The sequence below is a fragment of the Mustela erminea genome, chromosome 1 (genome assembly GCF_009829155.1).
Source record: "Mustela erminea isolate mMusErm1 chromosome 1, mMusErm1.Pri, whole genome shotgun sequence".
Lineage (NCBI taxonomy): Eukaryota > Metazoa > Chordata > Mammalia > Carnivora > Mustelidae > Mustela > Mustela erminea.
In genome coordinates this window covers 179,994,395-180,012,142 of record NC_045614.1, presented here as the reverse complement: position 1 = coordinate 180,012,142, position 17,748 = coordinate 179,994,395, and the positions used below count along the sequence as shown (strand labels likewise).

Genomic DNA, 17,748 nt, shown 5'->3' with positions numbered 1-17,748 from the left:
TAAGCAAAAAAAGAAGGGTATGGGGGATTTATTAGATGACTATACACTGTGGAACAGCAAGGCCTAGAACTAGTTTCAGGATTTTCTGAATCCAGAGAATAAAATATCACCTAGAACCGTTCTCTCCCTTTCTTATGCTCATTCACTCAGGGATCCTGACAGTTCTGCAGTTAAGCTTAATTAAAACCAAGAGGTTTGTCCCTACCCCATTTTTTATCCTCAAAATATTTTTGGAAACCTGAGGCCAGCCAACGTTATGTGCCTCCTGCTTTGACTAATAGCTGTGTTAAGGAGAGTATAGTAAGATTTTTGGCTCAGTCTGATGATCAGCTCACCCCATGGCTGGGGGGAATAGGATTACTAAATTGACAGCCCAATGAGAACCATAGAAATGTTGGAGGGTTAAGGGGTTCCCTCAAGAAGTAAATGAGGTAGTGTGAAACAGAGCTGCTAGGTAAACAATCATAACAGATATCCACTACAAATAATTTTATGTGTCATTTTGAAAGCTACCAAAATAGTTTTAGTTACTTTCTAATGATTTCTGAGGAGAATAAGGAAGTATTAAAAGAAGTACATTATTTATAAACAAGATATATTAATCTTGTTTCACCTGTTTTCATCCTCCCCCCCTTTCACCTGTATAAGCTTTGTTAACATTTGTGTCATAATGGGAAATGCTTTTAAGGTTTTCAGAAGCACTTTATTATTTTTTAAATTTAACTAATTTGTTAGTTTTTGTTTCATTGCTTCCTATCTTTTTTACTACTGCTAATGAAAAAATAATGTATTAAGCAGAAGCAAATCTTATCTTGAGATGGACAGTGTTAGGGGGAAAAAAGTAAACTATCTTAGTAGTTTGTCAAAGAATAATGTTTCTTGTAAGGAAAACTTCCTGCATTATTAAGAGTTTACTTTAACAGAAAAGTTATTTGTAATACCAGATACAAATACAAATACTTTACAAAAGTATTTGTAATACCAGAAGAAAAATGAGGAAATAAAAACATGGTGATACTAGTAAGAGAATAAAGAGTCTGTAACAGTGTTCAGCTTACTTAAATAAATATATAAACTGGAAAATTTTAATTCCGTAATCATTCATTCATTCAGTAAATCTCTTGTGCTTGGCTCTAGGCTAAACATTTTAGAAAATAAGAGAGAGAAATCCTTGTTATTAAAGACCTTACAAAGCTAAAAAATATTAAACAAGCAGTCACACTGTTATGTAATTATAATTATGAAGGAATTACAGGGTACCATGAGAGAGTATAACAGGGGCTTGACTTGGTTTGGGAGGTCAGGGAAAATTTGTTGGGTAAGCTAACAACTCGAGCTGAACTCCGAACAAATGATAACAATTAGATGAAGGAGCAGGAGAGCCTCCCAGGGATGGCAAATAGAATGTACAAGGTGACTGGACAAGATGTCAGGATATTAATGGATTTCATTGTAATTCATATCTGTTTGTTGAATTCTTGTTTGTGATCTGTATCATGTACGTAATGTTTTTTATTCCCTTGACATACTAAAAAGTTATAGGTGAGCTAAAGAGTTAACTTAAGTAATACCTAGAGATTTTGTTTTATGTAAATATATATATTGTAAGAGAGTGTGTGTGTGTGTGTGTGTGTGTGTGTATAAAACATGTTAAACATATAAGTTACTGTATTCTGTGGCAGTATTATCTGGTCCATATATCCATCTTCATAAAAGCCTGTTCTATCTTATAAATTACACGTATGTGAAGATGTGCCTTCTATAAACTGGGAGACCACAAAAACTACAGTTTTATGAAGGTCTTATTTACAGGGAAGGAAGATGGATTCTGTTTTTATTTATATTTGAGGTTTTTTTTTTTTTTTTTTTTAATTTTGTGGCAATGAATATAGTCCCGGAGAGAAGGGTCTTAAGTTGGCTAATTATGATTTTACCTAGGTTGACTCTTTTTATAAGCATATTTTCTAAAGAAATGAAGATTTAGCTGTGTGTGTATGTATTTGCACTAAAAAGGACCTCAGGTTAAATCTCTTATAGATAAGAAAACTTAGGCCTGAGCTGGTTTAGGGGACTTTTGTAAGTCTGAGTTAAGTCCGTCCCCCCCCCCCCCCCCCCCGTTGTTTTCTTATTTTAAATTGGTTAAACACTGGTTTCTGTTTTACTGGTAAAACTGAGCCAAACACCCTGAAACTAAGTGGATCTTTAGGCAGAGAACTTAGACTTTACCAGTTTTATATAAAATAAAAGCAAACTTCAATGCTGCCTTCTCAGCCACCTTTAACCCAAAGAAAGTAAATGTTCATAGATTTTAGCATTCCACACAGGGTTCCATGATGGAAAGTGCATATTTGCCTGGGATCCATTAGGTCCACAAAGATCTGTATAATCCACTGGAGAGGGAACTAGTTCAGCTAGTAATGTTTATTATGTGTAGTGTCAAATACTAAAAATGTATGCCCTAATATGCCAAGTTGCCTGTAAGAGAAGACCAAAAAGCCTTCTCTTTCATGGAATTAAATGGGTACAATCAGCGTCTCATTTAGAGTGGCTAGACATTCATATGTTAGGCCACACATGTAATGATAATCAGTAACCCTTTCTGACTATATTGCTGAGTTGGCTTATATTTGAAACATAGAATTTGTGCCTATCTTCTATTCAAGTTTAATTGGTTGTATATAACTTGGGAATAGGCTTCAACTAACTTAGGAAATAGAAATAGCCTAGAAATTAAAGGAAGAAAGGATAATTATAAGGGCTGATTTTTGGGGTGGGGCCAGGCCCCACCAAATGTGTTTATCTTATGGCCCCATCCATATAGTCTTTGTCTGCAACATGTAGCACTCTTTTTGCTTCTTGACTTTTTATTTATTATTTTGACCAACACTTACTCAAAACCTTCTCCAATTTTATATCTGTTATCTTTACTAATCATTTGTGGCAGGTGATCTCATTTATTTTATAGAGAAATCTAGGCTGGCTAGCCTGTTTCCTTGTTTTCTCTCTTTAAAGAAATGATTTCTGGAGCTCCTGGTTGGCTCAGTTGGTAGAGCATGTGACTCAGTCTCAGGGTCACGAGTTGAAGCCCCACACTGGGCATGGAGCCTACTTAAAAATTAATTAAATAACTAAAAAAAGAAATAATTTCCTTTTTGCGGCAATTGGCGTTCTTAATTTAATTCCCATACTAAATTCCCTTGGCATTGCTTTTTCTTTACCTTTACATTAGAATATTTTGTTTTCAGGATTTGTTGTAGCTAAAGTCAACATTAGACAAAGCTGCATGCATTTGTTTATACTGGCTATGTTTAGAAACTCAGCATTTCATTTGGTGCTAGTTAGTAGTGCCTACAATCATTTTTCCTTATAATTTTGGCCTGTATTGCTCCATTTGTTAATTTTGGGTTGAAGCAGTTGAGACTTGGCAGAGATAGAGAGGGATTATTAACTGGTATATTTATGTTGACAGAGATGAAAAGTGATCAGGTGATGACATACCCTATTCCCATCTGTGTTGGTATATATCAGAACCTAGAGGTATATATATGTATAGTTTTACAGCATGGTATTTATGGCTTTTTGAATATAATTGAAGGAAGACTTGATAATTCTTGGTCAGTTGAGATACACAAAAACTAAAGAGAAAAAGCAGTAGACTAAAAGCTGTTACTATTTCACTGTTATTAGGAAAGATTATTTATTCTTTAGAAGAAGATGTATATAGTCATTATGAATGGTGTAAATACATGTTTGAGTTTTTCTGAATTTGAATGTCTTTATTTTGGGCTAAGCCAGATTCCTGAAAAACTAGAGATTTGAACCTTTCAACTTTTCCTCCCTTCCTCCTGATAGCTTTGGTCTGTAAAACTGGATCATAATAGTGGAATAATACAAGAAGAAGAAGAAAAAAGAAATGCTTCTGAAATTGTTGGGAAAATGACAAAGTTTTGCCCATTGCTCCTTACACAGAAATCTTGAGAACATTCCTTTAGATGCACCTAAATTACATAAAAGCAAATATTAAGAGATCTAAAGGGAGAAACAGACAGCAATATAATAATAGTAGGAAACTTTAATATCCCACTTTCATCAGTAGTTAAGATCATGCAGATAAAAATTAAGGAAACATTGGCCTTAACACATTAGACCTGATGGACTAAACAGACATATATAGAATATTCTCTCCAAAAGAAACAATATACATTCTTCTCATGTGCACAGGATAGATCATTTATTAGGCCACAAAAAGGTCTTAATACGTTTAAGAAGATTGAAATAATAGTAAGCATCTTTTCTGACCATAGAGGCATAAAAATAAATCCATTACAACAAGAAAACTAGAAAAACTACCAATATGTGAAGATTAAACAGCATTCTATTGAACAGATGGGTCAAAAAAGAAGTCAAAGAGAGACCAAAACAACCTTGAGACAAATGAAAATAGATATATATACAACATACCAAAACTTATAGGATGCAGCAAAAGTGTGTACTAAAAGGAAAGTTCAGGAGGGTAAATGCCTACTTAAGAAGCAGGAAAGAGCTCAAATAAATAACCTAACTTTACATTCCAAGGAACTAGGAAAAAAAAAACAAATGAAGCCCAAAGTTAATAGAAGGAAATAAATAAAGATCAGAATGGAAATGAACGACTAACCAAAAGAAAAGATCGATAAAACTAAGAGCTGGTTCTTTGTAAAGAAAAGTAAAATTGAGAAACCTTTATCTAGATTCATCAATAGAAAAAGAAGACACAAAATCAGAAATAGAAGATAGTACACCTGATACCACAGAAATACAAAAGGTAAGAGACAACTATGTATAGTTATACACCATTAAATTTGACAACCTAAAAGAAACATAAATTCCTAGAAGCACACAATCTACTAAGACTGCATCATGAAGAAATAGAAACCTAAACAGGCTAATTACTAGAAAGGAGATTGACTCAGTAGTCAGAAAGAAACCTCCCAACAAACAAAAGTCCAGGAACAGACGACTTCACCTATGAATTCCAGCCAATATTCAAAGAAGAATTAATATCAATCCTTTTCAAACTCTTTGAAAAAATTGAAGAGGTGGGAATACTTTCCAAACTCATTTTAGAAGGCCAGCATTACTTGGATACCAAAACCAGACAGGGACACCACAATAAAAGAAAAACTACAGGTCGGTGTCCCTGAGGAGCATAGTTAGAAAAATAGTCAACAAAATGTCAGTAAACTGAATACAACAGTCCATTAAAAGGATCATGCACTGTGATTAAGTGGGGTTTTTCAGGGGATGCAAAAATGGTTCAGGCATTCACAAATCAATGTGATACACTGCATTAACAAAATAAAGGATAAAAATCATTATGATTCTCTCAATAGATGCAGGAAATGATTTAAGAAAGTTGAATATCCATTTATGATAATAACTCTTAACAAAGTGGATATAGAGGGAGCATTCATCAGCATCATAAACATGACATTTATCACAGGCCCACAGCTAACTTACACTCGGTGGTGAAAAGCTGAAAGTTTTCCCTCTAAGGATGCCCATTCTTGCCACTTCTATTCATATAGTAATGGAAGTCCTTGCCAGAGCAATCATGCAAAAAAAAAAAAAAAAAAAGTCTTCCAAATCAGAGAAGTAGTAAAACTGTCTGTTTTGGCAGATGATATGATATTTTGCATAGGAAACTATAAAGAAACCTGTTAGAACTAGTAAAAAAAAAAAAAAAAAAAAAAAGTCAATAAATTTGCAAGACCCAAAATCAGTGTATGAGAATATTACATGTCTGTGTGCTAATAATGCACTGTCAGAGAAATTTAAAAAAAGTCCTATTTACAGCTGTATCAAAAAGAATAAAATATCTAGAAGTTTGTTTCACCAAGGAAATGAAAGACCTGTATACTGAAAACTACATGGCACTAATGAAAGAAATTGAAGAAGACACAAATAAATGGAAAGATATTCCATGCTCATGGATTGGGAGAATTAATGTTGTTAAAATGTCCATTACCACCCAAAGCAATTTACAGATTTAGTGCAATCTCTATCAAAAATCCAATGGCATTTTTCACAGAAATAGAACAGATAATTCCTAAGATTTGATTCTAACCACAGAAGATTCCAAATAGCCAAGGTAATCTTGAGAAGGAAGAAAAAAGCTGGAGGCATCATGTGACCTGAATTCAAGTTATATTACAAAGCTGTAGTAATCAAAACAGTATGGTATTTAAAAAACAACAACAACAGTATGGTCTTGGTATAAAACCAAATACATAGATTAACGTAACAGAGAGCCCCAAAATAAATTCATGCATATGTGGTCAGTTAATTTACATCAGAGGAGCCAAGATTATATATTGGGAAATGGACTGGCTCTTTAATAAATGGTGCTGCGAAAACTGGATAGCCACATGCAAAGGAATGGAACTAGACCCCTGTCTTACACTATACACAAAAAATCAACTCAAGATGGGTTGAAGACTTGACCTTAAGACTTAAAGCATAAAACTCCCAGTAGAATATGTAGGTGCTAAGGTCCTTGACATTAGGCTTGGCAGTGATAGTTTTGGATTTGACACCAAAAGCAAAGGCATCAAAAGCACAATAAAAAAGGGGGCTTACATCAAACTAAAAAGCTTACGCACAACAAAGGAAACCACCAACAAAATGAAAAGTGGCCTATTAGATGGGAGAAAATACTTGCAAATCATGTATCTGATGAGGTGGTTAATACCCCTAAGATACGAAGAATTCATATAACTCAATAGTTTAAAAAAAAAATCTAATTAAAAAATGGGCAGAGAATCTGAATAGACATTTTCCCAAAGAAGATAATACATTTGGCTAGCAGGTATATGAAAAGATGCTTATCACTAATTATCAGGGAAATGCAAATCAAATCACAATGAGTCACCACCTCACACTTGTTAGAATGGCTAGTATCAAAAATACAAGAAATAGTAAGTGTTGGTAGGGTGTGAGAAAATGGAACTCTTGTGCCCTGTTTGTGGAAATGTAAATTGTTGCAGCCACTATGAAAAAAGGTGTGTTGTACCTCAGAGAACTGAGAGTAGAAGTACTATATGATCTAGCAGTTCTTCTGGGTATTTATCCAAAGAAAGTAAAACCAGTATCTTGCAAAGATATTGTTACCCAAGTTCATTATAGTATTACTTACAATAGCAGAGACATGGAAAGAACCTCAGCACCCATAGATGGATAAATGGGTAAAGAATATGTGATTGATATATATATATCTTACATAATATGTATGTATCTCGTATATATACCACAAAAAAAGAAGATATCACGTTATTTGTGACAACATGGATGGACCTTGAAGGCATTTTGCTAACTGAAAGAAGTTAGAGAAAGGGTGCAGAGTTCGATAAGTTCTTTATAGATCTTAGATACTAGCCCTTTATCTGATAAGACATTTGCAGATAATTTCTCCTGTTCTGTAGGTTGTCTTTTGGTTTCATCAACTGTCTCTTTTGCTGCCAGCAGTTTAAGAGTACCTTTTTCCCTATACCTTTGTCAGTATGTGGTTTAAAAATTTTTTTAATTATGACCATTGTCAAACCTATTAACAAGTAGAAGGAATATTATAATGAACTGTCCTGCCCATCACCAGTTTCAACATTTATCAGCATATCATCAGTCTTGTTTTCTCTGTACATTCCTACTCCTTTCCATTTCTAGGTATCTCATCTTTTCTTTTTTTAATTTACAACTTTATTGAGATAAAATTTCATATTATTCATGCTTTGTTAGGTGTATAATTTGATAATTTTTAGTAAATGTATAGAGTTGTGCAGTTATCATCACAGTCCAGTTTTACATTTTCATCACACCAGAAAGTTCCCTCTTGCTCATTTACAGCCGATCCCCAGTCCCCTCCTCAGCCCAAGGCAACCCCTGATCTATTTTCTATCTCAATAGAGTTGTTATTTCTGGACATTTCATACAGACAATATGACACAATATATAGGCTTTTAGATATGACTTCTGTCACTTAGAATAATGTTTTTGAGGTTCATCCATGTTCTGACACTTATCAGGAACTCATTTCGTTTTGTGCTGAATACTACTCCACTGTATGGATATAGTACATTTTGTTTACACATTCAGCTGTTGATGGATATTTGGATTGTTTCCAATTTTTGGCTTTGAACATTTGTGTATTATTAAGTCTTGTGTGGATAGATGTTTTTATTTCTCTTGAGGAGCTACCTAGGAATGGATGTTACAAGTTATGTTCAACATAGAACTGCCAAACTGTGTCCAAGGTGATTATACCATTTGAAGTTCTAACCAGCTGTCTGGGGGCAGTTTCAGTTTTCTCCACATCACTAACACTTTTTATATTATTAGTCTTTTTTATTATAGCCATTCTGATAGTTGTGTGGTGGTATCTCAATTTGGCTTTAATTTGTATTTTCTCAGTGCTGTTGATGGCAACCATCTTTTTGAGTACTTACTTGTTATTGCTTATCTTCTTTGGTAATGTGTCTATTCAGATCTGCCCATTTTTCAGTTGGATTTTTTGCCTTATTGAGTTGTAGGATTTTTTTTTTCTGTATTCTGTTTATACATTCAGTATCAGATAAGTGATAGTAAATACTTCTACTCTATGGCCTGTCTTCATTTTCTTACTGGTACCTTTTGAAATTTATTCCTGGTTTTTGATTATAATTTGCCTTGTGTAGTTTCCTTCATGTTTATTGACCTTAAACTTTTTGGTTCTTTGGATTTATGATTTTAACCAAACTTGGGAAATTTCTTTATAAAAATAAAAAGATTTTTATTTTTGAGTAATCTTTATACCCGATGTGGGGCTCAAACCACAATTCTGAGATCAAGAATTGCATGTTCTACCGACTGAGCCAGACAAGCATTCTCAAAAATTATTTTAGAAAGCAATTATGTGTTCTTTTATTTTTTTACTTCTTTAAAATATTTTATTTATTTATTTGACAGACAGAGAGACAGTAAAAGAAGGAACAAGCGGGGGTGGGGGGAGTGAGAGAGAGAGAAGCAGGGAACCTAATGCGGGGCTCGATCCCAGAGGCTTTAACTCACTGAGCCACCCAGGCGCCCCAGGATAATTTTAAACATATACACCTTGGCCTACCACCTAGATCACCAAGATACATCAAATTCACACTCTGAAAATCAGAGAGGAAATTTTGAAGGCCACCAGAGTAAGGCATTACCTGATTTAGAAGACTAAAGAAATAACAGCAGACATCGCAGATACTATGCCAGTCAGAACACAATGAAGTGACATCTTTTAAGTGCTGAAAGAAAAAATAACTCTCCAATCAAGAAAGAAAATTAAATATGTTTTCAGGGAAGCAGAAGCTGAAACTACTCATTCTCAGAAGACCTGAACTATCAAAAGATAATAGTACTGATATGATGCCAGACAGAAAAATCTACCCCCCAAAATGAAGAGAGCTGGTAATGATAAAAACTGAAGATAAATATAAAAATGAACTTTCTTACTTTTAATGACTGTAAAATGTAACCATCTAAAGCAGAGGTTGGCAAATACTGTTCTAAAGGTTTTTTTTTTTTTTTTTAAGATTTTATTTATTTACCTGGCAGATCACAAGTAGGCAGAGAGAGAAGGAAGCTGGCTCCCCACTAAGCAGAGAGCCCGATGCGGTGCTCCATCCCAGGACCCCCAAGACCATGACCTGAGAAGAAGGCAGAGGCCCCAATCCGCTGAGCCACCCAGGCGCCCCAGGGCTGGTTTTTTTTTTTTAAGATCTGCAGACTGTAGAGTGTGGTAACTACTCAACTCTGCTCTTACAGCACCAAGGCAGCCATAGACAGTACATAAAAGAATGCATGTAACTGTGTCTCAGTCCAACTTAACAGAAACTGGCAGCCAGTTTCTAAATGCCATTTTCTAAATGCCAAGACTTAAAACAAGAACTGTAGTGAAGCACTGTTGGTTTATAGCATATTTAAAATGAAAATGAATGACAAGAGTAGCACAAAGATTATTATATCATACCTAAAGCAGCATAATATTTGAAGGCATGCCAGGATGTGTTAAAGATACATATTGTAAATTCTGGGGTAATCATGAAAAACATCGAATATAGCATGGATATATTAAGCCTAAGTGGAGATAAAATGGAATTACAAATACAATCCAAAAATAGATGGAAGAGGTCACTGCAATAGTGAACCAGACAGAACAAATAGAAAACAATTATGAAGAGAAGAGGTTTTAATCCAAGCACATAAAAAATCATATTACATGTAAATGGTCTAAATCTATTAAAAAGACAGAAGTTGGTTGGATAGAAAAACAAGATTCACTAACAGATACATAACCATACTCCTATGCACTCCTATGCACTTTTAATGTATACTTTGTTTACTCTTTACACACTTTACCCCTCCCCCCCCCTTTTTTTTTAACTTAAAGAGATTACTCTTTGGAGATAAAGATTCAGTTCAAGGGGCGCCTGGGTGATTGATTTGGTTAAGCTGCTGCTTTCCGCTCAGGTCATGATCCCAGGGTCCTGGGATTGAGCCCCATATCGGGCTCCCTGTTCAGCAGGGAGCCTGCTTCTCCCTCTCCCTCTAGGCACACTGCTGCTGTGCCTAGTTGTACTCCTATCTCTGTGTCAAATAAATAAAAACCTTTAAAAAAAATTTAATTCAGGGCGCCTGGGTGGCTCAGTGGGTTAAGCCGCTGCCTTCGGCTCAGGTCATGATCTCAGGGTCCTGGGATCGAGTCCCGTATCGGGCTCTCTGCTCAGCAGGGAGCCTGCTTCCTCCTCTCTCTCTCTGCCTGCCTCTCTGCCTACTTGTAATCTCTCTGTCAAATAAATAAATAAAATCTTTAAAAAAAAAAAAAATTTAATTCAAGTCCCTGTATTACCTCCTAGTATTCTATTGGGTAGATGTACCAGTTTATTCAGTCATATCTTCTAATATATATTTGGATTGTTTCCATTATTTTCCTGTTATAAATAGTGCTATGATTAATATCCTTTTGCATGTATTTTGTTTGTTTGTTTGTTTTTGCTGGTAGATTTTTGGGGTGGATTCCTAGAATCTGTGTCAAAGAATAAATAGGTGAGGTACATTTCCTAAGTAGTCCAAAGTTCTTTCTATAACAGCTCATACCATTTTGCATTCGCACCCACAAAATTAGTCCTTGTTTACGTTCGACCTCACCAATATTATGTTATCAATATTGTGTGAAATTTTCATTAATCTAACAAAGGAGAAATGGCATTTTAGTATATTTTTTAATAAAAAGATTTCTTTATTTTAGAAAGAGAGAGCACAGCAGGAGGGGCAGAGGGAAAGAGAGAGACTCCTTAGCAAACTACATGCTGAGTGCAGAGCCCAGTGCAGGGCTCGATCTTATGACCCTGGAATCAGGACCTGAGCCCAAATACAGAGTTGGATGCTCAACCAGCTTAACCTGGGACGCATCACCCAGACATCCTTCAGTGTAGTTTTATTTTGTATTTTTAACATGTGTTTTTCTTTTCTTTTCCTTCTTTCCTTCCTTCCTTTCAAGATTTTTCATTTATTTGAGAGAGCAAGAGAGCAAGAGCAGAGGGAGGGATAGAGGGAGAGGGACAAGCAGACTCCACACTGAACAGAGCCCGACATGGGGCTCAGTCTCACAACCCTGAGATCATGAACCGAGTGGAAACCAACAGTCGGATGCTTAACTGACTGAGCCACCCACGTGCCCCTTAATCTGGATTTTTCTTATTGTGAGTGAAGTTGAACATCTGTTTGCATATCCTTACAAACCATTATTTTTTCATTTATCTTTTGATTTTGCTTATGTTGTTTGTATTGTTAGACATTCAAAAATGTAATTAAAATTTTTCAGTATTCTCTATTGCTCTTGCATCTTGAATCATAATTAAGAATAATTTAAAGGAAAATGATTTGTCTATAATCAGTCTGTATGGGATTTTTTTCCTGATATTTGTAATGTTTAATTTTTTATATTTAAGTTTTGATCCACTTTGAATTTTTTCTTAATTTGGAAGCAAGAGAGAATCAGTTTTGTCTTATAACATTTGACTATCCAATTCGAAGAAATCAACTTTTTCCCTACTAATTTGAGATGCTGCTTTTGTCCTGTACGTGCTTTTCACATGCAATTTGTCTATTTTTGGATTTTTCGTTTCATTAGGCTATTTGTTCACGTGTCAGTACAGTGGTGGTTCAGTTATGGAGGCTTTACAAAATGTTTTCATATTGGCTAGCTCCTTTTCATTGCTCTTGCTGTTTCATGGTTTTTCTAGATACTGAGCTTTCTAGATAGTAAGCTCGCCTACCTCCACAAAAACTTGCAAGTACTTTTATTGTATGTAAATTTTTAAATTAAGGAGAATTCAGTGCTGAACTTACTCAAGGATATACTTTATGTGTTCTTTACCTTCCTCCAGTCCAAGGACACTGAACAGTAATGCTAAAACTTCTCTTTCTAGCTTAGGTGCTGTGTATGTCATATTTTTGCTGTATTTTAAAGCCCAGATGAGATTATTTCTTCATGGTGTCAAAATTTGTAACCTGTATATTTACTAATCTTCATCCTGATCCTTCTTGCTAATTTAATTTCCTATCTGAAAGCAGTTTCTATTTTTCTGTGTTGTTTATACTTTTTTTTTTTTTTGGTATTTGATGGTTTATAGTTTACTGTGATTAGCAAGGTATAGACTTATTTTTATTAATCCTTATGGGATTTCCTCAGCTTTCTAGATCTGAGGGTTGGTATTTTTCATCAGTTTGAAAGAGTCTTACCTTGTTTTTGTCTTTATCCCATTTCTCTCTTTTTGTGTGTGCAAATATATAATTAGACATATACACATTCCATTCCTTGTATCTCCAGTTCTTGCTTTTGTTTTCTATTTCTTTGTCTTTATACATTGTATTCTATATTAGTAAGTGGATTTCTTGCATTTGGAAAGTTAAGCATCATACTTAAGTGGAATTTTCCTGTGGTAGATAAACACATAAATCCACATTTGTGTATTGCAGGATGAAAATTATGTACATGCTTCGGAGACCCAAAAAAGAACAGTAATTCTCGTAATAACTCCCAGATAACCTACTATATATATCTTATGTTCAGGAAACCTGGTATCTTCTTATTACTATTTTTAATAGATGAGAAAATATAGTCTGACTTCCAAGCATCCTGATGGCAGAATGTAGTTTGTTTCATAAATAGGGATTGTACCAGTACTCTAGTTATTTAAACTTGCATAACTCATAACAGTATACTGATTGATGCAAGTCAAGTAAGTATGATTATATATGGTATAATTTTTTAAATTCAGAGGCATGCAATTTATCATGTATTTGTCTCAGTATAATTTATGTTTTTATAGAAATCATTTCATTTAAATGATTCTACTTTGAATAATAATTTTAATTTACGTAAATGAACTTTAGTTAACTCATAACTTGGACTAAGGTTAATTATAAATTGATTAGTATATAGACTGGTAATATTAAGTATTATATTAAATATATTATACAAACATTAAACATTAAACATATTCAAAATTAAAAATGGGATATAGACATACAATGATAAATTTTTAGAAACCCTTCAATAATATTTAGCCAGATATCTTGAAAATCTGCATAATCTAAGTGAAGAAAAAATTAATGTTTCAACAAAATTGACAGTACATACCAAAGAACGTATCTATGAAGATCTTATGTTTGCTCTTAGATTATTATTATTTTTAAAAAGATTTTATTTATTTATGACAGAGAGAAATAGCGAGAGAGGGAACACAGGCTCAGGAGAGCTGGAGAGGGAGAAGCAGTCTTCCTGCTGAGCAGGGAGCCTGATACAGGGCTCTATCCCAGGAAACTGGGATCATGACCTGATGAGCCACCCAGGTGTCCCTCCTCTTAGATTATTGAAGGAAGAACTTGGATGGCAATCTTAATAATAAAAATTAACAGTATTATATTATTAGCAAGCATCAGTAGCACTACCGGAGATTGTTCTAAGTGCTTTCCAAAAGGTAGTTATTATTATTGTTTCTGTTTTATAAACAAATAAATTGAGGCACTGAGCCATTAGGTGACTTGCCCAGGGTTACGTATCAAGAAGGTGGTGGAACTGAGATTGAAACCCAAACAACTGTGCTGGCTGTAAACCATGGGCGAGTAAAGGGCCAGACAGTAAATTTCAGGCTTAGCTCATAAGGTTTCTATTACTACTACTCAGTTCTGTCATTGTAGTATCCAAGCAGCCACAGCCAATATGTAAATGGATGGGTATGGTTGTTTTCTTATAATACCTTATTTATCGATAGGATATTTGAATTTCATATAATTTTTAGTTGTCACAAAAAGTTAGTCCAGATTTTTCTTTCCTTCTTTCCCTTCCCCTTCTTCCTCTTCCTCCTCTTCTTCTTCTTAACAATTTAAATATGGCTAACTATTCTTATCATGCATTATTCAGTAGGCTGTCACTGGGTCAGTTTTAGCCTGTGGGTGGACAGTCGTCTGCCAGCCCTCCTCTAGACTGCCACGTATATTTTCGGGTCCTTCTCTGTTCTGTTCTGGACTCCTCCTCCACCATACAGTTCTTCCATGAGGGTTAGGTAACTTGATCTCTAAACATTTAGTTGATCCTTTATTCCAGTCAATGGGAAATACAACAGATTTAAAACTTGAAGTTTCTACTTCTGTGTATAACTAGATTTTTTTCCCCTAGAGATTTCACTACCACATAAATACTTGTATACTTCCCTGAAGCCCTAAGGCAGAGCTAGCTAGATTTGTTTTTATTTACTCTTACTTTGCATGTAATTTTAACATTTTAATATCATTATCATGGAGTTGGGCCTTGTTACTGAGGTAGCTGATAGTGGGGCATGCACAGATCTCTCTTTTGTAATGTTGGCTCCTCTTTCATGTTCACATAATTCAGACATATAATTCTGCATATTTTTTTGGATTCTGTACAAGGTCACATTGCGTCTGCATACTGATATCTAAATATATTTCATAGCACATTTTATTTCTGCTAAAAGCCTTTATTATCTCTCTCCCTCTTTTGATATGACTAATTGCCCTACCAGTCAATACTCTTCTACTCAACATAATGATACAATCCCTTTCCCTTCTACTTAGTGCAAATTTATAACGCCTCTGTTTCAACAGGTTATAATATGTATGTGAAGTACAATACTGTGATAGTACAGAATTAGCTATATATTTGGAGAGAAGGAAGGGCATTTTAGACCAGATTCTTAGGTAAAATTGTGTAAATTGGTCTGGAGGAAGCAACAGATCCAAAGACCTTAAAAGCACAGAAGTTAAGGAAATGGGAAGAAGCTTGCTGTGATTGGAGAGCACGAAATTTCTGATAAAAGCTATGTGTGTAAGTATAGTTTTGAGTCAGACATAAAAGTTCTTATTTCATGACAAGGAATTTGTATTTCCTGTTGTAGATTAACAATCTCAAATAGCTAAATGGAATGGGAAGGGAATGATAGTAAAAAAAAAAAAAAGCAGCTAGTATGTGGGAGAGGTGGATGGAGACCGGTGGGTTGGAAAGGAGGTTCATGTTCTGTGTAAAGGCAGTCATTGCTCAGCTTATTTTATCATAGAGAGATGCAAACCCTGTGGTATAGGGGTTCCTGTTTGTTAGGAGCCCAGAGAAGCCTAGATTTAATCTGAAGTAGCAACGTTTTAAAATATTAGCAACTAATTAAAATATTTTTTCAAAATATTTTATCCATACAAATAAGTGTGTCAGCTGAAGGTCTTCACTTTACATGACACAGTCCAAACAGCAGTTTGTGAAGTCTTTTAAGTAGTCAAATCATTCTGTGTTTTAGGATGATAACAATGGCAGCTGTATTAAACATGTACTTTTAAGTAAGTGTGGAATAGCAAGACTGGAGATAGGAAGAGTCTGTTAAAGTTTAAAGATGATGTACATGTGAATTTATGGCTTAATAGGGATAGAGAAGATTCCAGAGGTACATTGATGGGGCTTTTTTCATATTCATTGATAGTAAAATAAATAATTGCAGAAGGGTTAAAAATGACAAATAATTCTTTACATTCTTGGCTCCCAAGTTCTGTTTTACTCATGTGGACTCAACTGTTTTACCAGTTTATTGCATATCCATCTAGATAGTTTGACAATATGCATTGATACTCTTGTGCTCTCTATCCTCTCCATCCTATCACACAAATGATAATGTAATTAATATATTTCTGCATTTTTTCTTAACAGTATATCTTAGAGTTTTCCCATTTTCTATTCATATAGATCTAAGTGTATTCTCTCTAATATTCTCATTAACATTTGCATTATATTTCATTGTCTGGGTGTATTGTAATTTATTTTCCCAGTCCCCTGTGCTAGACAATGAGCATGTTTCTATTCTTTTGCTATTACAAATCATTTGTGGATGCATGTCCCTCAATGTCTTTGAGCTGATTTGTTTATATTTGGCTGATTTGCTTTTGTAAGTGGAATTGCTAAGTCAAATGATTATGTGCGTATTGTAAATTTTCTGATGACTACTACTACTGTGTTGCCCTTTAAGAGAGGTAGTACCTCTTACCATCCCTCCAACAAGATATCAGAGCCTGTTTCTCTACATCAGAACCATCGTAAAATATATCAACATTTTCATTTTTGTAAATACGATAGAAAAGGTATTTCATCACTTACTTGAGTAAAGTCTCACATCTTTTCATATTTGAAAAAAAAAATTCACTTGTGGTTTTTTTTGTGTGTGTGTGAGGTAGTCCTCTCTTAGTATTTTACCAGGTGGTTAGCTTTTTAAAAAATTAATTCTTCAGGGGTGTCTGGGTGGCTTACTGGGTTGTGTCCAACTCTTGATCTTAGCGACTGTTGATCAGGTCTTTTTCTCAGAGTCATGAGTTCAAGCCCTGCATTGGGCTCCATGCCAAGTGTAGATCCTATTACTTGTTTAAGCTTTTTAACAGAGATTCTCACTGTATCATTTTGCTTTGACTGCTTTTGTAGTTTTTGGTCTTTTGACACTTAAAAATTTAAGTAAAGTTTTATAAAATATGGGGCATGGTTATTATATTATATTTAGAAGTCTTTCTAATTACTGTGTAATACTTGGGGCTCTTACATAATTTTTAAAAACTATATAGTCTCATAATATGTTTGCATTCTAAAAAACTTCATTCTTAGAGATTAGTTTGGATTAAAGGCAAAAAGTGAGTAAAAAAATGGGTATTCCTAGTTGAAGATCCTGAAGGTAATTAACATCTAAAGATTATGAGTTATTTGTCACTTGTTCTACTTTAGGACTGCTAAGTAATACTAAATAATTTCCATAGTTTTTCATGTTCGTGGTTAGGAAATAAGTCATATATCTTCTTATATGAAGTATAAATTATTAAAAACACAAAGTATTTAGTAACAGTATTTTCCAAAAATAATTATTTAAAAAGGAGGCACCACAGATTTTTAGGCAGTCTGTTATGAGTGGGATAATCAAGGTAAGCCCAGAATTTGAGAATCCATGTGTTGTTTATTAGATACCTAATTGGTGATACTACTATAATATAAATGTTGCATGAGAGTTTCATAGTGACTTTCTAATTTTCTTATACTTCCATGTTAATTTTCCATCCTTTATATCCATCTGAAGAAAATTAAGATTTTGAATTTTCTAAGGGGCCTATTGTACCAGGGTGAAACTGGACCCATTTTAAATCATCTTGACATGT

General features: G+C 34.4%; 1 protein-coding gene across 2 annotated transcripts in view; it reads left to right on the top strand.

The window, feature by feature from the left end:
* ZNF654 (zinc finger protein 654) overlaps positions 1-17,748 on the top strand; it is a 79,544-nt gene that overhangs the window by 27,756 nt on the left and 34,040 nt on the right. The gene's annotated exons all lie outside the window — the stretch shown is intronic.